The sequence below is a fragment of the Amblyraja radiata genome, chromosome 4 (assembly GCF_010909765.2).
Source record: "Amblyraja radiata isolate CabotCenter1 chromosome 4, sAmbRad1.1.pri, whole genome shotgun sequence".
Taxonomy (NCBI): Eukaryota; Metazoa; Chordata; class Chondrichthyes; order Rajiformes; family Rajidae; genus Amblyraja; species Amblyraja radiata.
In genome coordinates, this window is record NC_045959.1 from 63632012 (window position 1) to 63658633 (window position 26622).

The 26622-nt window shown below is 41.0% G+C and overlaps 1 protein-coding gene and 1 long non-coding RNA gene across 10 annotated transcripts in view; both read left to right on the top strand.

Annotated features, from left to right (window-relative positions):
- The window catches only part of trappc9 (trafficking protein particle complex subunit 9), a 575858-nt gene that overhangs the window by 409786 nt on the left and 139450 nt on the right, over positions 1–26622 (top strand). The gene's annotated exons all lie outside the window — the stretch shown is intronic.
- On the top strand, positions 4536–24325 carry LOC116972212. Its single transcript, XR_004411740.1, has 3 exons — positions 4536–4702; positions 14149–14154; positions 24313–24325. It is a non-coding gene; the product is annotated as an uncharacterized LOC116972212 (long non-coding RNA).

Consider the following 26622-nt stretch of genomic DNA (forward strand, 5'->3'; position numbering starts at 1 on the left):
ATTTCCACATTGGGAGAGTCATTAACAAGGGGGCACAGTATATTAAAAACTCAAATGCAAAGGAATTTCTTCTCACAGAATGTAGTAAACCTGGAATTCTCTCACCCAGACGGTTTTGGAGGCTAGATCATTGGATATATTGCAAGAGCAGCTAGATTTTTTGAGGAGGCAAGGAATTGAGACCAATTGCACAAATTGAGACAAAGTGCACAAATGAAGAGCTGGGGACTCGAGCAAATCAATCTTTAACATATTGATTGGTGAAGCATAGGGACAGATAGCGTACTCATACCCCAACTTTTCTGTGTTATTGTGACCGTCTTTTGACAGGTGTATATTGCCAAAGGCTTTTTTTTGTTGCTGTTTTTAGATATCTTTGTTAATCAAAAAGCTTGAAATAAATTCATTAAGAACACCTTGAAGTATATGATAGTAATTTAAAATATTAAAGAACAAAACAAACAAAAATTTACCTATACTCAGCTTTTTCATCAAGGTTATGCTATTTATACCAGCCAGGGGTGACAAGTTGCTGACTGAATAGAAGGTAAGTGTATTCAGGCATTTCACTCAGCCTGACAGTGCTCTACTGCTACACTTGTTAATGAATCTTGAGGTGGAATGGGAGGTCAAATCTGACAGTGCAAAAGTCATCATGGTGCATCATGGTCTGTCTCGTGACTGTTCTCTGTGGAACTGTTATCCAGAATTAACTATAATTTGGCCCGATATCTTTGTAAGAAACCTTATTTGATATAAAGGTTTCTCCATAAACCCGTTCTAATTCAAGTGAGATCAAAGATGGTGGCATAGCACAGCGGTAGAGTTGCTGCCTTACAGTGCTCACAGCGCCAGTGAACCCGAGTTCAATCCCTACTACGGGTGCTTGTCTGTACGGAGTTTGTACGCTCTTCCCGTGACTGCATGGATTTTCTCCGAGATCTTCGGTTTCCTCCCACACTCCAAAGACGTACAGGTTTATAGGTTAATTGGCTTGGTATAAATGTAAATAATTGTCCCTAGTGTGTGTAGGATAGTGTAAGTGTGCGGGGATTGCTTGTCGGTGTGGACTCGGTGGGCCAAAGGGCCTGTTTCCACGTTGTATCTCCGAACAAACCAAGGTATTAAGATGAACAAATCTATAAGATATGCAAACATAAAAATGGTCTTGGGTGCACCAAAATGAAATAAAATGATTTATTTCTATCTGCTATTTCTCTTGAGAATTAACACAACTATTAATTTAGAACTTGGAGGTCTTCTTATATTGATGATGTTAAAAATACTAATTTGATTAAAATGAAGCTAGGATTTAAGATTTTCTTCCACTTTGCATGTAAAATTGTACTTTTATGGAGAATGGAGATGAATAATAATTGAGCTAGGAGTATTTTTAGGCTGAGATTTTCCCTCTGTATAATTTGTATTGTGATCAGAACAATGGCAGTGTGTTACGAAGGTATGACACTGCTGAATTTTCTGTGTTCAGCATTTTGATAGTATTTGCTTATTAATGGAATATAATGGTTGCTAAGTATTATATAAATCAACAAATTTACTAGAATAAAGATAACATTAACAATCTAGGAAATAACGCTTGGAAATTTCCATCCCCAGGGCAAGATTTTCCACCCAATCGTGTTAAATAAGATGAATTTCCCCAAAATAGCGGCAGTATGTTTGCTCATCACTTACTTCAAGCAAGAGTCTAAATACAAGAGTACTCACAAGCAGGGAAGGTAATAGCTTGGGCAGGATCAATTGAGACTAAAAGGGCTGTGCATAGGTCAGTAATGCAGGTGGATGGTTAGAAACTGTTTGATGGTTGATGTCGGCTTAGCTGACTTTACATGGCGAGTGAAAATTTCAAATAATTGACCGTTAAACTAAAATAATAATGAAAAGAAACCCTCTGTGGGCCGGCATCTGTATTACTTACATCTGTGCCTTTTTCACACTTTATGTCATCCCTCCTATTACCCAGTGCTTCTTTTCATGCTAGATGTGATCCCTCTTATTCTTCAATTATAAATATCATACAATACGATTTTGCAGCTAGCAGTAAAACAGTGGCATTTCTTGTTGTCCTTGAAAAAGAAATAGCTTGTTAAGGGCTACCTATTACCATGATTTGCATTTGCTGTTTGTCATCTTTTCAGCTTCTCTGACATCATCAAACATGCTCAGCATAAAATTATGTTGAATAATTCCCAGTAAATTAGGAAGTAAAGAGCATATTTTTTAGTACTTTTGAATGTTTAAGGGCCGGATGGAACCCATCCCAGGTTATTGAGAGAGGCAAGAAAGGAGAATGCTTTGAACAAGATCTTTGTATCTTCTCTAGTCACAGGCAAGTGTCTATGAGGCCTGGGGGCATAGGATAGCCAGTGTTGTTCCTCTGTTTAGGAAGGGCAATAAAAACAAATGAGGAAATTAAGGCCAGTGAACCTTCGAGCATGATGGCAAAATTATTGGAGAAGATTCTTAGGGATAGGATCTAATCGCTTCTGGAAAAGCAAAGACCTATTATGGACCATCAACATAGCTCTGTGCTAAAAGGTCATGTCTTGGTGTGTAAAAGTTACTAATGTCTTATTAATTTAAATTAGCTTTACGAGGAGTTGAAGAAGTTGATTGATGGCAATTGAGCAGTGGATCTTGTCTACATGGATTTTAGTAAAGCTTTTAACAAGCTCCATGATAGTCTGCTCCATAGGATTAAGGCACATGGAGACTTGGTAGATTGGAATAAAACTTGACTGGCCATAGAAGACAAGGTAGTGATGGAGAGGTAGTTATTCTGACTGGAGGTCATTGACCAGTGGAGTTCTGCAGGGATCAGTGCTGGGGCTAATGTTTCTTTGTGAGATATATAAATGATTTTGATGAAACTGTAGATGAGTTGGTTAATAAGTTTGCAAACAACACCAAAAATGTCATATTGTTCCATATACCCACCACCCTTTCTGTGTAAAAGTTACCCTTCAGATTCCTGTTAAATCTTTTCCCCTACTCGTTTCACTTATTCTGGTCAAGAGGCTCTGTGCATCTACCCGATCTATTCCTCTTATGATTTTATACACCTCAAATACATGGTCAAATGCAAGAGGAAAATAAAGAGTAAATGGCAAGTCTCTTAGAAACATTTATGTGGGCTCATTAGGTGCAAATCCTTTGCATTCTGAAAGTAGCAACACAAGTACATAGCATTTGTTTGGCATCCTTCCCTTTATAGGTAGGTATATTGAGAATAAATGTGAGGAAGTCATGTTGCAGTTGTGTATAATTTTGGTTAAGCCACATTCCGCATTGTTAGCAGTTCTGAACCTACATTGCAGAGAAGATGCGGAGGTTTTGCAGTGTGCAGAAGAGGTTTACCAGTATGTTGCCTGGATTGGAGAGAATTAGCTATTAGGAGAAGTTGAACAAACTTGGATTGTTTTCTCTGCAGTGTGGAAGGCAGAGGAGAGATCTGACCGATATTTATAAAATTATGGGAGCCATGATTCGTCTTTCTTCCAGGGTAAAAATGTCAACTTTTAGAGAGCAAGGCTTTATGGTGAAAGGGGGAAAGTTAAAAGGAGATTTATGAGGCAAGTATCATTTTGCACACAGAATGGTAGATGCCTGGAATGCACTACCAGAGGAAACGGTATGAGCAGAAATAATATCAATGTTTAAGAGGCATGCAGACAAGCACATGAACAGGTAGGGAATAGAAGGATATAGACCATGTACAGGCACATTTTGTTCATTTTAATTGGCATCTTGATCAGCACGCTCAATTTGTGCAGAAGGGCCTGTTGCTGGGCTGTAATCGTCTATGGCCTATGTTCTCAGTATTGATAGTTAAAAGAGTTGAAAGTGAAGTTTTACTTTTGATTGCATAAGATCAAACCGATGTCCCATGGACAGTGTGTGGAATAATTTAGCTTCATTTTCCTGGTAAATCCAATGATATACTGTCTTTTGTCTCACTGTCAGTCATAAATGTTTGTAGCTGCCTGTATAATAATAATAAGCCAGTTCGGTATTCCGAAAAACGCAAGGAATTGTGGAATTTTTCAAAGGTTGTTTGTGAATTTAAAAAAAGTGAACGGGGTGCCTGGTAGCGGGGAAGAGCCGGGTGTAACAGCGAGAGAGAGGGGGTAGTTGCGAGTGGGAGACAGGAAGAGACAGTGAGAGGTGGGGGAAGAGAGGTTTCAGTTAGACGGACAAACACTGGTAAAGCCATGGCTCGTTGCTTCTAGGAGAGTCGAGAAAATGTCCTCAATCGAGAGAATGCAACTTCAGAACCCCCTCGTCTCGACCACGCTGGAGATTTCCACGGGCGCAAGAAACAAATGACCTAAAGTTTGCATTGAGTGAACTAAGTGTTCTTACTGTCCTCGTCATACACTGGTGTTTTGTGAGAGTGGTTGGATCCCAGGATCAAGGAGTCAGCGCCCCCAACAGGTGAGCGGCCCGCGATAGCTGGTGCCTCTCTGCTCGCCGCTGGAAGAACTGGCACCCCTACTCCCGGGTCGGGCGCTGCCTCCTCGACCCCGCTGCTCGGCAGCGGCCGACTAGGATTCCAGAGCATCACCGATGCCTCATATCAGCTCCTGTTCACCCGCCGCCTGTCCTGATAATGTGACCGACATTGGTTGAGCTGAAGCTGGGATCCAACCACTCTCACAAAACGCCGGTGTACGACGAGGACGTTAAGAATACTCAGTTCACTCAACACAAACGTTAGGTCATTTGTTCCTTGCGCCCGTGAAAATCCCCACTCCCATCCATCCCAACCATGGCGCAAAAGTTTGACGTGAAGGAAGTCTGAAGGAGGATCTTCTATCCAGAGGTCCGCGGACGTGAGTAGGCAGCGCGGAGGGGAGGCGCCGGCCGCAGCTCGACTCTGCCTGTCCTGCGACGTGCCAGCGCCCCACCGGGACAGGCAGAGCCGAGCTGGAGCCGGTGCCCCCTCCCCCCTCCTTCCCTCCGGGCTCCTCCGCTCCCATCCAGCTACCGCTGGCCCGGGGCCATCCCGGACGTCTCCAGCCGCCCCTGGACGGGACACTCGGAAAGGGACAGGGACGCCCAATTGCGGCCGGATAGGGAAGGGACGCAGGTCTGCACCCAATATTCAAGCTCCAATCTGCCCAGAACATTACAGTGTTAATGTGACTGTATTAAATGGCCAGTCTTGTATATTAGTATATAGTCTTTTCGACACTATTAGTGAAATATTTACAATAATATTTTAATTCGTTTATTTCTTCTTGCTTCCTTGTGACCACCAAGTGATCATTCCTGCAGCGTCTTCGCTGTAATCTGGAATCTAACTTCGAGCACACAATAACTATTAATGCAACAATGCCGTGACATAGAGCAGAACCCCTTATTGCTGTTTGTTATTGTAAATTAAGTCGGTGAAATTGGCACAGGTCCTCTTGTATTCTTTGAACTCCAAGAAAAGCACAACAGAAATCCAAATGAAGGGCTGTAAACTACAATTATGGATTGTTAAAAATAGAACATTTCATCTAACAGCATAGAGTTTTAAGTAGATTTGCGAATTGCATACATTTCTTAGTAATATTACACATTGATGAACATCTATGTTCTACAAATGTTTCCACATATAATTTCAGTTTTATCTTATTGCGTTCAGAAGAGCTCAAGAATTAGCATGTTTATCCTGAGAATCAGTGCCTTCTGGCGGTGGATCCAAGTAGTATTGCTTAACTTGCAAAATATCAGAAAACTTGCAACATAGTCTTAATTCTTTTATCTCATCAGATTCAAGCCATTATGTGAGAACCTTATTTAAGACACTCGCAATTTAGCTATGCACGTGGAGCTAGATTGTCTTGTACTATTTCTACTTTTCTTCTCAACAATAATCCTCATTAAATTATCCAAAGTAAGTGTTTGCGCCTTTAAAACAATATTTTTTATATTAGACGGCAATCCACATACTTTTCCAACAGAAAATATAGTTAACATTGTTCGGAAATTTGAAGATGACACCAAAATTGGTGGTGTAGTGGACAATGAGTAATGTTAACTAGGTTTAGAACAAGATTAGAAAGGGGGAACAAGTAATAGCAAATAAATTCAACTTTGACAAATGTGAGGTGCTGCACCTTAATGCCAAATCATGACAGGATTTAAACGGTAAATAATAGAGCCCTGGAGAGTGCTGAGAATGCAGGTACATGTTTCCCTAAAAGTGGCGAGTCGGGTGGACAGTATGGTGAAGAAGGTCTCTGGCACGCTTACTTTCATTTGGAAGGGTATTAAGTACAAAAGATGGGACATCATGATGCAATTGTACAAGCTGTTAGTGAGACCACAGTTGGAATACTGTGTGCAGTTCTGGCTGCCCATCTGTTACTGAGGGATGTCAATTAATTTGAAAAGAGACCAAGAAGATTCACTGGAATGTTATCTGGGCTCCCTGGCTTGCGTATTCGGGAGAGGTTAGAAAGGCTGGGACTTTGAGGTGTACAAGATCATGAGGAGCACGGATAAAATGAATGCTCACAGTCTTTTATCCACAGTAGAGGCTTCTAAAAGTAGAGGGCATAGGCTTAAAGTGAGAATTGAGAAATTTAAGTAGAACCTCGGGGGCAACTTTTTCATTCAAAAGGTAGTCCGTATTTTGAATAAGTTGCTATAGATACGGATACAACTGACTTTTAAAAGACATTTGGACAGATATATGGACAGGAAGGGCTACAGGCCGAATGCACGCAAATTAAACTTGCCCAGAATGCCAACGCATGTGCAAGGTGAGCAGAAGGGCCCATTTCTGTGCTCAATGGCTCTTCAGACTTCTTCAGCGACATGAAACGTCCCCTATCCATGTTCTAGAGAGATGCTGCCAGACCCGCTGAGTTACTCCAGCACCTTGTGTCCTTGGGCAGAATAGGAGCAGAGATGATATCATTGTTTTTGCCTCCGGAAATTGAGATGGCGAGACAAAATTCCTGAAATATGTCAGAAACCATAATATCCAAAGATAAATGGAGGATTTTGTGGGACTGCAATCCTTACGCCATGTTTGACATGACTGTACCTGGGTATGACAGCGTAGACCCACTTCAATTTGCCTATCGCTGCAACAGGTACATGGCAGATGCCATCCCCCTGGTCCTACACTAATTCCTGGAACCACTGATTAACAATAGCACCTACGTCAGATTCCTATTTATTGACTATATTTTTGTCTTTCCGTGTATGGTATGATTGCACTTTTGTATGTTGTAATCTATCTAGATCTTCCTGTTTGTTGCAGCTTTATAGACATATTAACATAATAGCACACAACTATTAAGTGTACAATAATCAATTATACAATAAATTATCAGTCCTACTAGGTAACCAGACCATAATAGTTCATTTACATATTTCCCTGGTGGCACTGATTCTGTTTTGCGAGTCTGAGATTGCTATGAAATTCTAACCTCCTGTCTACAGTGGATTTTCATTTTTGTTCCACTTAGATATTTTGTCCAATTAACATCTTGGTCTTCTCTCAGATTGAGTTATCTTTGAAAAATGAAGCAAATTAAGATTCACTAAACACTAAATACTTCAATGTTAAATATGCAAGAACATGAAATCAGTTTTGAAGTTTACTACTAGATTCAAGTGAACATTTTCAAGAGAGTGAAAGTAGTAGGTGGCTAAGTGGAAAACAGAAAATAATTTAAGACTCGAGAGTGTTTCATTGTCATACATACTGGCAACAGATAAATTAAATCCTTGCCTGCTGCAGCTTCACATGCCTATAAATGCAATAACACAACAAAAATAATACAATAATCAATAATACAATATGTTAATGGTCAGTAATGCTAGGTAACTAAACCATATTAGTGCAAAAATGATGTACTACAATCAAAACAAAGTCCATAGTAAATTATAGTTGCTGAAGAGAGGTGTGGTTAATGTTGTGTAGTGCTCTAGTGTAGATGGCTGCTGGGAAGAAGCTGTTCTGACATGGAAATCATATTTCTCAGACTCCTGTGCCATCGTCCTGATGGTCGTAGCAAGGTGGCCAGGGTAGTGCAGATTTTTGATATTGGCTATCTTTTGGAGGCAGTGCCTTCTGCGCATCCATTTGATGGTAGGGAGGTCACTACCCGTGATGGAGCAGGCAATGTTAATGGACAGGTTTGAATGTCACAGCACAGTAAGCTAAAAGGCAGCAAAAATGTAAGTACTGGTGGAACTCAGTGGATCAGGCAGAATCTGGGGAGGGAAACAGACAGATGACATTTTTGATCTGGACAATTCTTCAGGCTAAGTTTCTCCACATTTTGTTTTTTACTCACAATTCCAGCATCTGCAGTCTCTTGTGTCTCTAAGCAAATAGGCAGATTTGTATTGACTTTGCAGTGTTGTGGATTAAATTGTCACTCATTATATAACTCTTGACCTGTGTCTAAATGCAATGCAATACTAACCTAACTTATGAGGTTCAAAGTGCAAATGGAAGTCAAATCCACACAGGATTTGACTTCATCTAATGTGTTATCAGCATTGCCATTGGGATGCCAAATGCACAAAATGTTTGTGTTTTGCATTACATTTAACACTGTTATTTTTTAAATAGCTCCCTTATGAAGCCTAGCTGGAATATAAACATTGAGTCCTACACCGATTCAGTATTTAAGCACAAATATCTTGCAATAAATGCATTTTGTGTGCTTCTTTAGTCAGAATTGGATATTACTGGCTATTCTTAAAGTGAACCATAAATTACTTGACAAAATGTTGATTGGGAAATTATAGTGATGTGACATGGTGAGGAATTATGTTTGCAAATTTGGGTTTCCGTGGTTTTTAGGTCATCAATTGTTCATTGTTATAGCAAAAAGAAGGCATTGATTCTGTTTTAATCATTAAACACCAGAGATAGATTTGTTAAGTCACAAAGGAAGCCAATTGATTTTCATCCACTGATTGGCCAATATTTAAGTGAACATGATTTGAAGCACGCATATGGATAACATAAGAAATGATTCTTGTTCATGTACCGACACATACCAAAGACTATAGATGGCATAGGATATTGTATTGGGTCTGTTTTCTATTATTTTGTCAGAATAAATTTTGGATCATGTTTAGAAAATTGCTAACTGAATATATAGTACTGGGTCTAAAAATATTTACTTCATAGCAATGCCGGTCAGGGATCTATTTATAAAATAGAATGGTTTCATACAATTCATAACCTTGCTGCTAAATAATTGAAATTGTTTTCCTCCTTGCCGCTGGTACCAGTGTTGAGCAATCTTCAGTTGATAATCTTTTAGTTTGTGGCAGTAGAACACAGTGAATGGTGGCCTGGTCTGGCACATGGCAGTATACAAATACCTGCTGATCCAACTGCTTACATCAATTCATTTAACTTAAATTAATTTATGTTTTAAAATACTTTTCTCCTATTTTCCCGTGTCATTATTGTCTTCAGCGGAGACGTTCATGGATAACTCGCGTCCCATGAGCATGGGCATCATCTCTCCTTCCAAGTGGTGTTATTTGCACATGACTTGGGCAGTGAGTAACAACGAGGTAAAAATTATTATTACCATTATGTTCCTGTGAGCAAGAGGACAATGATCATAGACTTGCAACATTAGTTCTGTTTATATATCTCCAAAGATGATGTTTGTCCTGCTAAATATTTGCAGAATATCTACTTTTCATTAAGGAATCAGCAGAGGTCATTTGTGAATTAGATTCCTGGCATTAACAATTAATTGGCACTCCACCCCACACACTCCCGAAGCAAAGAGTATTACACAGATTGTAGTTTCCTAGCCCATCTTGGCCAATTAAACAATTCAGGCTTTGATTCTTAAACTTTATGGAAATATGTTATGTCGCACTCTGTTTATCCTGTGTGCCATCACATTAGCCACCTTTTAATCATTGGCCAAAGCTTATGTTCTGCATGTTTGGGTCTTCAATCTATGCTCATATGTAGATGTAAACTGCATTTTATTGAACTGTTTGCCTTGTGCTGTGTTTGGAAAGCTCCAATTTCCATTACAATCTATTGAGGAGATATCGGAAGGGAATAAGTTATTTTCCTTGAGATTATTTATTGAAGAATTGCCTGTATTATACATAAAATAAATTAGATGCTATCCAGAGAAAATATTGACAGGTTTAGAAATAATTGTAATCATAAAGTGGATATAAGTACATTAGCAGAATTCATATACTTTCTGACAACTTTGCTAAATACTGCAGGGTTCCAGTAGTTTATGCTATTGAGAATAAGCAGAATCAGAGACAAATAAATCATCACTGCGGACGGGCACTTAGGGATTTTTAATTGTGAGTTATATGCAAAAAAAACTTAAATGCATTTTTTTCATCCTGATACACAGTCCAGTTTTGCCCAGATCAGCCAACAGCTCTGGGGAGACATGAAAATGTGGGCATTGCCACAATGTTTGTTTAAGCCTTTCACATTGTGCTCTCACTTTCAATATCAAAGCAAATTTTATGCAGAAAGTAAACTATTAAGTGGTCTAGTATACAGTAGCATATGAAAAGACAAAAAGTTTGAGATAACGATAGAAGAAACATTAAATGTGAAGCTAGAGCAATGAATATTGGGGAAGTGGAAAGGAACATTCGGGTGTGGGGCATGGGGAAGAGAGAGGGATAAAAGTGGATGGGGAATAAGAGGGAGATGGTTTAAAATTAAAAATTGGAGAAATCAATGTTCTTACCATTGGGTTGTAAGCTACCTAAATAAATTTGAGGTCCTGTCCGTCCAGTTGTGGTCTCATGCTGGCAATGGAGAATGGAGAAGGCCCAGGACAAAATGGGAATGGGAAAGGGAGTTAAAGCCAACCCATCAGTATCAACAATGAATTTTCCAACTTTAGGTAATTAAGCTAGAAACACCAACCCCCATCCCCAACTTTCACTCCCCCCCCCCCCCCTCTCTTTCCTGTGCCCCACCTGGATGTATACTCATTTCTCCCTTTTCCCTTCTTCCCAACCCCTATCAGCTATATTCCTTTCCCTGGCTTCACATTTCACTCCTCTTTTACCTTTATCTCACACTTTTTGTCTTTTCATCTCAGTAGAAGTTGTGATCACTGTTGTACATAGCATTGTAAGGAATGATGATAAAGCACGCACGTCAAAATCATGTGTGGCGCTTCTGTCACCGTTCCCGTCGGAAACCAGCACCGCTGTGTCGCTAACGTTTTCAACGATGATGAATCTCTGGCCTTTGTCTGATAATCTGCCAGTCAATAAACTCCCTCACCTGTTTCCATCTATCATTTGCCAGTACCTGTCCTGTCCCTGCATCTCTTCCAGCCTTCTGAAAAAGGATCCCAACCCGAAACATCACCTATCCACGTTCTCCCGAGATGCTGCCTGATTGACTGATTTACTCCAGCACTTCGCTTATTGTTTGGTAAACCAGCATCTGCAGTTCCTTGTGGCCAGAATTTTGGTAAATCTTTTCTGCAACCTCTCTAATGCCTTGACATTCTTCCTGTAATGGGGTGACCAGGACTGCTCACAATAATCCAAATGTGTCCTGATCATAGTCCTATAAAGCTGCTACCTGACTCTTGTATTCAGTGCCTGAAGAAAGAAGGCAAGCATATCAAACCCTTTATTTATCACGGAGTTATGGAATTGTACCCCTGGTCCCTCTGTACATCAACAGTGTTAAGGATCTACCCATGAACTGTATACCTTCCCCTTACATTCAACCTCCCAAAGCACAACATTTCACACTTGCTCGGATTAAACTTAATCTGCCATTGCTCAGACCATTTCTGTAGCCGAGATATATTCTCCTTTATATTTTGACAACCTTTACACGTGACAACAAACTCGACTCAACCCATTTAGATGAAGAATGGGAAACACTTTAAATATATGTACTTCTGTTGAATTTATTTCTATTCGGGAAGAAATAAGTTGGGGAAATACTCATTTTATAGTTTAGTTTAGGTTAGAGATACAGCACGGAAATAGGCCCTTCGGCCCACCAAGTCTGTACCGACCAGCGATCCCTGCACATTAACACTATCCTACACACACTAGTGATAATTTTACATTTATAACCAAGCCAGTTAATCTATAAGCCTGCACGTCTTTGGAGCGTGGGAGGAAACTGAAGATCTCGGAGAAAACCAAGGCAGGTCACGGGAGAATGTACAAACTCCGTACAGACAAGCACCCGTAGTCAGGATCGAATGCGGGTCTCTGGCACTGTAATGCAGTAGCTCTACCACTACGCCACCGTGTCACTCAGTAAAGACATCCTACGTAAAGACATGTTTAAACTCTAGGTTGCTTTTATTGTACTGGTTCATAAAACATATATTTTTAATTATACAAGTTTTTTTTTAGCAAAACATGAAGCTATGCCAACCAGCACAATTTCAAATAGGTTTTTGGCACAATACATGATTATTTCCTCGGCAGAAACCCTTCTGTTTTCATTGTTTCTATTCCTATGGCAATGCAGAAACAAATATAGCAAAGTCAATTGGGAATACAAGATGATACTGTGCATGTCTTTACTAAAATATTCTTTATATGTGAATGAAATTGCATAACTTGTATTTCTTGTAATAATAATCGAGTTTGGCATTCTGTAAAACGCAAGGAATCATGGGATTTGTCAAAGGTCACTCGCTATAAAGAAAAAGCAACCAAAGCGCTGGCTGCATAAACTGTGTATAAATTCTTATCTTTATTCATGATTTATGTGTAAAAATATATTTAATCTGAGGAACGGGGGTGCCAGGTAGCGGGAGAGCGGGGTGTAACAGTGAGAGAAAGGGGGCAGATGCAAGTGGGAGACAGGGGGGAGAGACAGGACCGATGGAGAGACATTCTCGGCAGCTGCGCGCACACAGACCTGCGTCTTAACCGCAGCCAGGATCGAATTCGAGTCCCCAGCGCCTCAAGCGCTACCGAACCATCACTGAACCATCCCCGTCCCCGTCCCTCCAGAGCCAGCGCCCCTGCCCCCCTCCGCGCCGGCTGCAAGTCCGGAGCCGCCACCGCTCCGGGCCGGCCCCAGACTGCCAGCCAACCCGGCGGGACAGTCCAGGGCTGCCGGCCAACCTGGCGGGACAGGCAGAGCCAAGCTGGAGCCAGTGACTCCCCCCCTGTGATGGCTGCAAGTCCGGTGCCTCCAGGGCCACCCCGGACAACTCCGGCCACACCCGGACAGGGACGAGACATCCGGAAGGGGACGGGGACGGCCCAGCAGCAACTCAACAACACCCACGGCAGCGGAGACCATGGACTAAATGCAAGCCTGCACACAACACAGCACCACAGTTGCCGAGAATGTTTATAGCAAGTGACCTATGACCTGGGCATGCGCAGTCGGAATACCAAACTCGCTTATTAAGAACAGTGCTGTTTTAATTGCGTTCATTCTCCACATTGCATGTGAAGCAATTGCTTTCAGTGATGTATGTGTTTACCTACCTGTATTAAAGTGAACATTTTGGTTTCTACTCTAACAAGAAGTAATTGTTTGTGCCTATATCTCGCTTTAATAGTCACTTTCATTTCCAAGGCAGGTCTGTTACTATTGGGGGAAATTATAACAGAACCAGGCAACACAGAAGAGCAGCTAATAGAGCTGTTGCCTTACAGTGCCAGAAACACTGGTTCAACCCTGACCGAGTGGAGTTTGCATGTTTTCTCTGTGATTGCATGGGTTTTCTCCAGGATAAAGGGTGGAGACAGGCCCTTCAGCCCACCAAGTCCATTCTGAAGATTGATCACCTGCCCACTAATTCCATGTTATCCCACTTTAGCATCCTACATACTAGGAACAATTTACAGAATCCAATTAACCTACAAATCTGCATGAGTTTGGAATGTGGATGACACAAAGCTGGGTGGATCAGAGTGAGTTGCTAAGAGGATGCTATGAGGCTCCAGGGTGACTTGGATAGGTTGGGTGAGTGGGCAGATGCATGGCAGATGCAGTATAATGTGAATAAATGTGAGGTTATCCACTTTGGTGGCAAGAACAGGAAGGCAGATTATTATCTGAATGGTGTGAGATTAGGAAAATGGGAGGTTCAACATGACCTGGGTGTCCTTGTACATCAGTCACTGAAAGTAAGCTTGCGTGTACAGCAGGCCGTGAAGAAAGCTAATGGCATGCTGGCCTTCATTTCGAGAGGATTTGAGTTTGGGAGCAAGGAGGTCCTACTGCAGTTGTACAGGGTCCTGGTGAGACCACACCTGGAGTATTGTGTGCAGTTTTGGTCTCCTAATTTGAGGAAGGACATTCTTGCTATCGAGGGAGTGCAGTGTAGGTTCACCAGGTTAATTCCCGGGATGGCGGGACTGACATATAAGGAAAGAATGGGTTGACTGGGCTTGTATTCACTGGAATTTAGGACGATGAGGGGGAATCTTATAGAAACATATAAAGTTCTTAAGGGATTGGACAGGCTAGATGCAGGAAAAATGTTCCCCAAGTTGGGGGGGTCCAGAACCAAAGGTCACAGTTTAAGAATAAGGAGTAGGCCATTTAGGACAGATGAGGAAAAACATTTTCACCCAGAGAGTTGTGAATCTGTGGAATTCTCTGCCACAGAAGGCAGTGCACGCCAATTACTGGATGTTTTCAAGAGAGAGTTAGATTTAGCTCTTAGGGCTAACGGAATCAAGGGATATGAGGAAAAGCAGAATGCCGGTGCTGGCTCAAAAGGCTGAATGGTCTATTCCTGCACCTAATTTCTATGTTTCTATGAAACTAGAGCAGCCAGAGAAAACCCATGTGGTTACTGATACAAACCCTGCACATACAGCACCCATACCGGGATCAAACCGGGTCACTGGCACTGAGTAAGCAGCTGTACTACCGAGCCACTGTGCCGCCCACAATGCTAGGATGCTAGGCGTACTGATTTGTAGGTTGATTGGCCTCTGTAAGTTGCTCCCAGTGTGTAGGGTGTGGTTGAAATAGTGAGTTAACAAAGAACTTGTGTTCACGGGTGATAGATTGATGGTTGGCATTGCCTCGGTAGGATCGAAGGGCCTGTTTTGATGCTATATCTCTAACTAAAAACTAAAGAAAGATCATGGGCCAAATATGGTGTAGGAAGGAACTGCAGACATGTTGGAAGGAACTGCAGATGCTGGTTTCCGTCTGAAGAAGGGTCTCAATCCAAAACATCACCCATTCCTTCTCTCCAGAGTTGCTACGTTATGCCAACATTTTGTGTCTATCAAGGAACTGCCGATGTTGGTTTAAACCGAAGATAGACACATAAAGCTGGAGTAACTCAGTGGGTCCGACAGCAGCTCTGGAGAAAAGGAATAGGTGATGTTTCAGTTCACGACCCTTCTTCAGACAGGTCAGATGGGTCTCCAGTCTGAAGAAGGGTCTCGACTCGAAACGTCACCGTTTTCTTTTCTCCAGTGATGCCGTCTGACCCGCTGAATTACTCCAGCTTTTTGTGTCTATCATGGGTCATATATTGTTCAGTCTACCCTCCTGCTTGCACCCACCTATCCTGCTTTTGTGCAGTCGCACTTGCCAATTGCAACTCTGATTCCAATTGAGTTCAAGGTCTAGCTACCCGTGGCCATATCATGAAGTTGAATGAGGCATGATTGGCATTGAGGCGTTGGATGGATGATAATGAGGTCCATTCTCTTGGCAATGCTGTTGACAGTCAATTGCTGTAAATATCTCTTTCATCTGTGAATGGCATACATTTAAAAACAGCTCAGTTTGATTTAAAATATTGGAAAAATTAATAGAGTAAAGAAAACACTTAAGATGGAAACATGATAGAACTAACAAAAATATAAAGATAAAATAAAACAAACTTTTTCCATGCACTATTGACTCATGTTCAACTGGGTGGCGTAGTGGTGCAGTGGTAGAGTTGCTGCCTCACAGCTCCAGAGACCCAGTTTCAATCATGACTATGTGTGCTGTTAAAACAGAGTTTGTACATTCTCACTGTGACCACGTGGGATTTCTTTTGGTGCTCCGGTTTCCTCCTCCCTTCCAAAAACGTGCAGGTTTGTAGGATAATTGGCATCTATAAAAAATGGCTCTAGTATGTAGGATAGTATACGCGACAAAGGCTGGTCAGCATGGAAATTGTGGGCCAAAGGGCCTGTTTCCAAGCTGTAACTCTAAAATTAAAAACTAAAACTGCCCCATTGAAATGAATAGGATCACACTATATCAGGCAGCCATTCCTGGTGTAACGCTGATGGATTGGATGAAAAGAGCAAAGTGGGCAGTCACTGACATTTTTTCCAACTCGTGATGATTTGTGTGTTGCAGTGCATAAGCTTGGATGGAAGAGACGAGCTGATCTACAAGGTGGTCATTTTTGGAATTTCTCTATAAATTTGTTTCTCCAGGTGAAACTTTGATCCATAAGGAAAAAGTTCAATGGATATCATATTTAACATAATTATTGACACAATTCCTTCCAATTATTGAAACCCTACTTGCATCTCTCTATTTCCCAGTTATGACAAAGGGTCACAGGCTCGAAACAATTACTGATTCTTTTTCACAGACGCAGCCTCACTTGCTAAGTTTTCAAACGTTTTCTGTTTTAGTTTAAAATTTTTAGCATCTACATTTAAAAAATAATAATTAAAAACATAGTCAAGCTACCTGAAGAGTTAGTCAGACAGATGAGCAGAGTAACAAAAATCAGCAGGTTTTTATGATCATTTAATTGGAAAGAGAACTGAGGCCAATATAGTTCGGTAGGTAATTCTTGAGTTGAAGACTTTGGCAGCTGTAGGCACTGCTGTCAATTGAGAAATGATTAAATTCAGTAATATGCAAGATTTTAAAATTGGAGGCTCACCGGATTGCTGAGTAAATTAGATTAGAGATAACACATTAGTATGGATAGAACATTGGCTGGCTAACAGGAAACGGAGATTAGGAACAAATAGCTCCTTTACTGGGCGCCGTTCTTTTGCAATTTATATAAATTATTTGAATGAAGGCAACAGAAATACAGTTAATGGATTTGTTGCAGATAGCAAAGTAGTGAAGAGAATAAATAAGGCTACAAAAATGTTAAAAGCTTAAGTAAATGGGCAAAGATCTGGCAATTAGAGTATGAAGTGGGGAAAATGTGGAAAAAGTGCATTTTGGCAGATGAAAAATATTTATTGTCCAAATGGTGAGAGATTGCACAATGCTGAGATGCAGAGAATTCTGTGTACCCCAGTGCATATTTTGCTAACGGCTGAGGTGCAGGTACTGATAATAGTTAGGAAAACTAATGAAATTGTATTGTTTATTTGATGGGGAATTGAAGTAGGGAGGTTATGCTCCAGTTACATAGGGCATTAGTAAGGTCACACCGGGAGGATTATATACAGTTTTATTCATCTTATTAGAGGAAGAATGTTAATGCATAGATCAATGCACATGGCAAGAAAGCTAGAGGGATTAACTGGCTAATTTCTCCTGATTCCTATGTTTGTATGTTTTCCAAGTTACAAAGAGAAATATGTATGGATAGGCTTACATTCATTGAAGACTGTTATTTTGTTTAGTCATGGTTGCAGTTGCTCTTTTCCTATGACAGTCTTTATCAGTCTCCCTTAACAAAGAAAGCAAGTCTACTGGATCTCCTGGTTGCTAACCATTTTAACTTGGTATGAACATTGAATTTTCCAATTTTAGGCAACTACACCCCCCCCCCCCCCCTCCCTTTCTTCCCCACCACACTCCCCTGTGCCCAATCTGGATTCACATGTATTTCTCCCCTCCCATTCCTTCCTCTAGCTTCACAGTTCACAACTCTTCAATTTTTCTGTCTCACGACTATCTTTTCATCTCTGACCTTTGTCCAACAATATGTCTATCAAAAACCCCTCTCATCTGTATCAATCTATTACTTGCCAGGCTTTGTTCTGCCCCTCCTCTTTTCCAAAATTTTCCCTTGCCTCCTACAATCAGTCTGCAGAAGGTTCCATGTTTCTGTAAGATTTTAGTGTCTGGTTCACATCATTTTATCATCACGGTGCCCAGATATCAGTCTACTGGAAGTATATGTTTAATTATGCCAATAATTTTTAGATGACCTGGGACATAGGAGATATTGACACCAGATCCAAATGCTTCTCCCATGTAGCAACTTTATAAATACTGACCCAGCCAAAGTATATTTGTAGACACATTAACTAACTTCAGCCAAATTTAGAACATAAAACGCTCGTGAAAAGATTGTTCACACATTAATCAGAAAAGAATCATGAGCTCAAATATTTTATTAATGTGCACCTGACTGCACAATCCCATCACTGAGGAGAACAATAAGCATTGGGATGTACATATTATTCAGTAATTATAAAGGAACTAACTTAATCTGTTATCATAATACAACATAACTTGGATTCTATTTCATGTGATGTATATTTATTTCAACTTTGTTATTTAACAAATAATTTTGCACACGTTAAGAGTGCTTATGGAATTTGGGTGGGAAATGCATTTAACAACCGAGCCTGGTATGATCTTATTGAATAAAGGGACTAACTCAAAGGCTATATGTCATTTAGCTGCTATTTCTAACGTTTGCATTAACTTGTATTAACTTGTTTTTAATCATCCACATTTTCCACTGTTTACAAATCACTCTATAGATAGGATTTATAATTTGAATTAATTTCTTGATAGAATTTCCAAAGTTTGTTAAATGGTCTAATTCCCTCTAATTTAGATATCTATTGATTTTTACATATTGCTTACTTACTGTCAGCAGCAACCTTAAGCTAAACTTTAGAGAAATATATGAAGACCATGCCCACTTGAAAAATACTACACTGATATCTTAATTATCGATGTCAAATTTGCAGTGAAAGGCATGGGTAACATAATTGAATGGCAGAAATCTGCAGATCCTGGAAATCTGAATTAAAAACATCAAATGTTGAAAATGCTCTGCCGGTTCATAGAGTCATAGAGTTATACAGTGTGGAAACAGGCCCTTTGGTCCAATTTGCCAAAACCAGCCAATATATCACATGGTTTTGGCCCGAAACGTTGCCTATTTCCTTCGCTCCATAGATGCTGCTGCATCCGCTGAGTTTCTCCAGCATTTTTGTGTACCTTCACAGCTACACTAGTCCAGTATTTCCACTTTGAAGGAAACCACCGCAAATTCTGGAAATTCTGGTTGTCTTCGGGTAATTATAGGGAAATTAAATAATTTCGAGAAATTTCCCGGCCGGGTAAGTCTTCCCCAACTGCGCATGTGCGACAGCCGCCCCAACTGCGCAGGTGCAGATACCCGGCCCACTGCGCACGAGCGGGGAGACGTGAAGGGATTTGGGGGAAATTTTTTTGAAAATGGCGCCGGTGACGCGGTAGGGACGCAAAATGATGCCGTCTCCTTGCGCGTGAGCAGTGGGCCAGGTATCCGCCCGTGCGCAGTTGGTGTGGCAGTCGCACTTGCGCAGTTGGGGAAGGCTTAAATTTCAGGAAATATCATCAAATTCCAGGAAATTTGGGAGTCTATTTCAGGAAAAAAAAGTTGAGGTGTGGAAGCACTGCACTAGTCCCACCTGCCCGCGTTTGGTACATATAATTCCAAATCTGTCCTATCCAAGTACCTGTCTAACTGATTCTTAAATGGGATAGTTCCTGCCTCAACTAACTCCTCTGGCAGCTTTTACCATACACCCGCCACTCTTTGTGTAAAAAAGTTACCCCTCAGATTCCAATTAAATATTTTCCCCTTAAATCTATGTCCTCTAGTCCTCGATTCACCTACTCTAGGCAAGTGGCAGAGGAGATCATGGCAACATGTTTGGAACCGAGATTGTGGGTCAAAGGGCCTGTTCTTCTATAGTTTCCATACCACTCCCAGCAGCAACCATTGCAATTATTTTCTTATTTTGCATGTGTTTGCAATATATCAGTATTAAATGTAACATAGCTTGGAATTGGAACAGGTTTAGGCCATCTAACTCTTTGAAATCCCTCTGCCATTCATTAGTATTATGGCTGATCTTTCACCACAGCACCATTTTCTTCCACTATCCCCATATACCTAGATTCTCTCTATCCATAGAGAATGACTCATACTTGTTGTCATATATAAGTTTGTTTGTTGAAGCATGTAAATGATTCGGGCTGGATTCTTAAAGTTGAATTTACTGTTTAGAGGTACAGCGTGGAAACAGGCCCTACGGTCGAACGAGTCCGCACAGACCAGTAATCAATTACTGAAACCTGATTAAGGGAGGGGCAGGACTGTCAGCTCAATGTTCCGGGCTATAGGAGCTTGAGGAGAGACGGGTGAGGGATAAGAGGAGGTGGAGGTTGTATTGTTGGTTAAGGAGAATGTCACGGCAGTGGTCAGCGGTGACATTACGGATGGTTTGCCTGGTGAGGCTATATGGGTGGAGCTGAGGAACAAGAAAGGGATGATCACCTTGTTGGGGGTGCACTACAAACCCCTGAACAGTCAATGGGAATTAGAAGAACAAATATGCCAGGAAATTGCAGACAGCTGCAGGTCAAATAAGGTTGTTGTAAGGGGTTTTAACTTTCCCAATATTGACTGGGAAAATCATAGTGTGAAGGGTTTAAATGGGGTGCAATTCCTCAAAAGTGTTCAGGAGAGTTTTCTCAAGCAGTATGTAGAGACCCACACCTGTGAGAGGGCAACACTGGATCTAGTATTGGGGAATTGGGAAGGGCAAGTTAATGAAGTGTTTGTGGAGGAGCCATTTGGGACCAGTGACCACAGTTCGATTAGGTTTAAGATATTTATGGATGGACAGAGAGGGCCCACGTGTTAAAATGCTCAACCGTGGTATGGTCAACTTTGAGGCTATGAGAGAAGATCTCGCTCAAGTTGACTGGAGCAGGTTATTTGAGGGGAAAGGAACATCAGCCAAGTGGGATGCTTTTCAGTGTGCTGACAAAAGCTCAGGATATGTACGTCCCTGTTAGATTGAAGGGCAAAGCAGGCAAACGTCAAGAAGCTTGGCTGACAAGGTAAATTGAGGCATTGGTCAAAAACAAGAAGGATGCATTGGACAGGTATAGGCAGCTGGGATCAAGTGCATCCCTGGAGGAGTTTCGGAAACTAAGAAAATAAGAAGGGCAAAAAGGGGACAGGAGATAGCTCTGGCGGGTAGCATTATGGACAATCCCAAACGATTTTTAAATGCATATGGGGGAAAAGGGTAACAAGAGAGAGTGAGACCTCTCAGTGTTGCACTTTGGGACTTCTAACAAGGGCAGGACCTACACAGTGAATGGTAGGCCTCTGGGGAGTGTGTCGAGCAGAGGGATCTAGGAGTGCAGGTGCATGGTTCCTTGAAGGTTGAGTCACAGGTAGATAAGGGGGTCAAAAAGGCTTTTGGCATATTGGCCTTCATCAGTCAGAGCATTGTGTATAGAAGTTGGGAGGTCATGTTGCAGTTGTATAAAATGTTGGTGAGACCGCATTTAGAGTATTGTGTTCAGTGCTGGGCATCATGTTATAGGAAAGATATTGTCAAGCTTGAAAGGGTTCAGAGAAGATTTATGAGGATGTTGCCAGGACGAGAGGGTGTGAGCTATAGTGAGAGGTTGAGTAAGCTGGGGTTCTATTCCTTGGAGCGCAGGAGGTTGAGGGATAATCTTGTAGAGGTGTATAAAATCATGAGAAGAATAGATCAGGCAGATGCACAGAATCTCTTGCCCTGATTAGGGAAATTAAGGACCTGAGGACATAAGTTCAAGGTGAAGGGGAAATTATTTAATAGGAATCTGAGGGGTAACCTTTTCACACAAAGGGCGATGGGTGGATGGAACATAAAGGATAATAAAATTATATTTGTTGTAAGCTGTCTAAATTGTAGATCTGAGGTAGGAATAAGGAGACATTTTGTTCACGATCCATGACCCTGATTGTATACCAATCGTTACACAGAAAAAGATAAGAAGAGAGAATATACCTGCATTTATAAGCTCTGCCAACGTTGTCTGTCCAAGCAATGATTGCCTGCAGCTAGGAAGGAATGCAGAGCTTAAAATTAGATCAGCCATGACATTAAACGGCAGATCAGGCTTGAGAGACCAGATGGCTGATGCTTCAACTAAATGATATGAAATCCCTTCTTAGATGCCAAACAATGGTCAAGGGATTCTGTCCTAATGGTGAGACAACAAATAACTACAAGTAGGGATATAGATTTGCCTCAAATGAATGGAACTGAAATAATTGTGTGTCTTGAATGGATTAACAGACCCGATTGTGGTGTAAATTTCAGTCAGGATTAATTTTGTCTGAAGTAAATCAGTGATCCTTTGAATGCAGCAGGTCCATCAAGATACAGTAGCAATACTGTCCATAGAAAATGTTCAATCTTCTTGCAAATCCTTAATTAATTAGGATCCATGTTCACATCTACAAAACTTGCCTCTGTTGCCATTGATACACATTTAAATGATTTTTCTCCTGATAGCCATTTTTAAAAAGTGCAAGTTTACATGGAATCACAGTCTTAAGCGACTGTCCCACTGCGGCGACCTAATTGGCAAGTTGGGAAGAGTTTGACCTCGACTCATACTCACAGCATGGTCGACACGAGCTCCTAGGAAGTCTTTGTAACTCTCCTTCATGCTCGAGAATAGTCCCCGTGTACTCGAGGCCTCAGCTAGGTCGCGGCGTATTTTTCAACATGCTGAAAAATGCCCGCGAGTAAAAAAAAGTTGCCATGGAAAAAAATCCATATTTTTTTTACTCGTAGGCTTAGTTGAAGTAGGTCGTAGCAGGTCGGCATGTTATTCATAGGTAATCAAGGGTAGTCGAAGGTAATCGAAGGTAGTCAAAGATAGTCGTAGATAGTCTTCAACATGGTCGAAGGAGATCGAAGAAGATCGACTTCACTCTCCACTATTCGGTGTCCAATTTTCCCGAAGCTAGTCGAAGCTAATCGAAGCTGGTCTTCAACATAGTCGAAGGAGGTCGAAGGAGGTCTTCTACTTAGTCGAAGGAGGTCTTCAACATGACACTCTTTCAAACTCTCCTAAACTCTTCTAAGCTCGCCAATTAGGTCACCGCAGTGGACAGCCCCTTTAGAGTCATGTAACTGAGGCCCTTCATCCCAACCTGCTTATGTCAACTAAGTTGCCCCATCTACATTATTTCCACCTAGCCGTGTTTAGCCCATATCCCTCGAAACTTTCCCTTGTAAATATCTATTAAATGTTGTTATAGTACCTGACTCAACTACCTCCACTGACAGCTTGTTCCATAATTCCACCACCTTTTGTGTGAAAATGTTGCCCCTCAGGTTCCTGTTAAATCTTTTCCCTCTCTCCTTAAACCTATGTTGTCTGGTTCTTGTGTGAACGGTGGGATTTTGTAATTGCTTCCATCAGCACAGAATTGTGGAGAACTGTAAGCCCTAAATGTTGCCAAATTGTCATTATTAATTGTGTGCTATCAATGAAAATGAGAGTCAATAAAGTTTTTAGCTGGATTAATTGGCATTGTTGGTTTGATCGATACATTTATCAGCAGCAAGGGTGTATTAGGAATAAAAAATCATCTGTTCGTCCATTGAAAATTGTATCGCTATGAAGCAAAAACTTCAAACTTGAGTAACACCTGTTAGTTTCTTTCAGTGGAGAGAAATTTTACTTAAATAGTGCAAATTTTATCCTAGTGCAATGCATGTAATCTGTGGGGGTATCAGTGGTCGCCTCAAAGATCGATATGAAAATAAATTATGAAGAGGGCAAAACAAAAAACAAATGGCAGCAAAGAGAGATAAAGTGAATATGCAAAGGCCTGGCAAATTGAGGGTAGTGTGGGAAAATGTGAAATTGTCCAATGGGCAGGAAAAATAAAAAATCATATCATTTCAATCGGAAGAGATTTCAGAACTCTGCAGAGCATCTGAGCATCCTAGTGTACGTCAGGCAAAAGGCCAGGATGCAGGTATTATCAAATTATTGTAAAAGCTAGCACAATGTTATCATTTATTGATCGGGAATTGACCATGGCTGGCAAGTCTGCGCAGCAGGCAGGGATCAGCCTGATTTTTTGCTTCTTCAATTACTATATATATGCTACAATGAGACATTGCCTTTCCCCAAGCAAGAAATATTATTTCATTCCTGCACATGCAAGAGTATAAAGCTTTTACTTTCATTTTTGCAGTATTACTCAAAATCCAAGTTAAATGTGAAAACTTTTCTTGATAGTCAATTTTAATTCACGTTTTTTTTGGTGTGCACATTTTCTCCATGAAAATCTCAGCTATTAATATAGTTAGCTATCTACACCTCAGTGTGAGAACACTCACTTGAAGGATTTCTGGAAGCAAGAACTTGACAAATTCACAGTTACAAAAGGAAAATAAAAGAATTCATAAAAAAGAGGTTCTGCAGATTTTTGTCCCCAAATAGAAACTAATTTATTAATTTAAGCATTTTCCAGTTAGTCGGCAGGTCAGTCACAGTATATTTTTATATATGCAATCTCATTAATAAATCATGGTCAAAATTAAGTATGTTCAACTGGAAATACTAATTAACCCTTTTAATATTACAATATAATTATCATTTTATTACATTTGCTGATTAGTCTATTGAACTATTATACCACAGGATGTTTTATTTGCTGAGTTAGTGTGAAGATCAGGGAACTTGTTCTGTCCATTTAGTTCCAAAACAAGCTGTCAGAATCTTAGCATTATCATGCTGGACAAAAGGAGACAAACCGTAGTATTATAGTAAAAGGACACAAAGTGCTGGAGTAACAGTGCATCACGCCGCATCTCTGGAGAACATGGGTAGGTGGCATTTCTTGTCGGGACTTTTACTGCACAAGAGCAATCAAGTGTATCTCCTCTTCAGATAGACACAAAAAGCTAGAGTAACGAGTTGAGACCCTTCTTCAGACTCGACCCGAAAGTCTGAAGAAGGGTCTTGACCTGAAACATCACCCATCCCTTCTCTCCAGAGATGCTGACTGTCCCACTGATTTACTCCAGCTTTTAGTGTCGATCTTCAGTTTAAACCAGCATCTGCAGTTCCTTCTTACAAATATCTACTTTTCAGATTTCTATATACTCGCAGTTCTTTTCCTTTATGTATTTAATCCATTTCATAACACATACATTCCCTATTTGATTAGTCAGAACATATTACTTATTCGTAGTGCTACTCCAGCCTGTTGAGAATTTGAAAAAGTCATCCATAATCAGGAAATAAGAGAGAATGGTAGGGGATCTCAGGCATTGAACCAATTAGTTCTTTTAAGAAAACAAATGTGTCTGATTGCGATAATTACAGAGACGTTTCTTTGCTGTCTGCCACAGGGAATTAATGACAAGATTCATAAGTTCATGTCATCGGAGCAGAATTATGCCATTTGGCCCATCGCGTCCCCTCCGCTCTTCTGTCATTGCTGATCTGTCACCCTCTCAACCCCATTCCACTGCCTTCTCTCTGTAACCCTTGACACCCTTACTAATTAAGTATCTGTCAATCATTGCCTTAAAGAATATTGTCTTCAAACGCTCATCATACGTTAATCCAATTATCGCAGGAATAATTCTTGGAAACCCCTGAACCCCTCCAATGCCAGCACATCAGAGATATGGGGACCAAAACTGCTCACAATACTCCAAATTTGGTTACACCTGTACCTTATAAAACCTCAGAAGTACATCCCTGTTTTCATATTCTAGTCCTCTCGAAATAAATGCTAACATTGCATTTGCCTTCCTTACTACCGATTGAACTTGAAAATTAACCTTTTGGGAATCCTGCACCAGCATTCGCAAGGCCCTTTGCATCCCCGATTTCTGAATCCTTTCCCAATTTAGAAAATGGTAGTCCTACTACCAAAATGCATAATTGCACATTTTGTTACACTGTATTCCATCTGCCACTTCTTTGCCCACTCTCCCAAGCCCTGTTCAAGTCCTTCTGCAGAGTTCCTGTTTTCTCTACACCTTCGGCCCCTCCACCTACCTTTGTATCATCCTCAAAGCCTTCAATTCCATCATCCAAATCATTGATATACAATATGAAGAGCAGCGTCCCCAGCATCAACCCCTACGAACACCACTTGTCACTGGCCGCCAACCCGAAAAAAAACTTTTATTCCCCCTCTGCCTTCTGCCATCCATCCATGCTAGTATCTTTCGTCTAATACCGTGGGCTCTCATCTTCTAATGCAGCCTCACAGGCGGCCCTTATCAAAGGCCTTCTGAAAATACAGGTAAACAACATCCACTGATTCTCCTTTATCTACATTTCGTGAGGAACTGCAGATATGGGTTTAAACCAATGATAGACACAAAAAGCTGGATTAACTCAGCGTGACGGGCAGCATTTCTGGAGAGAAGGAATGGGTGACGTTTCGGATCGAGATTCCTCTCGACGCGAAACATCACCCATTCCTTTTCTCCAGAGATGCCACCTGTCCTGCTGAGTCACTCCAGCTTTTTGTGTCCCTCTCCTTTATCTATCTTGCTATTTACTTCCTCAAAGAATTCAAAAAATTTTGTCAGGCAAACTCTCCACTTTACAAAACCATGCTGACTTTCCATGTGTTTCTAAGTGCTCGGAAACCTCATCCTTAAATCTTA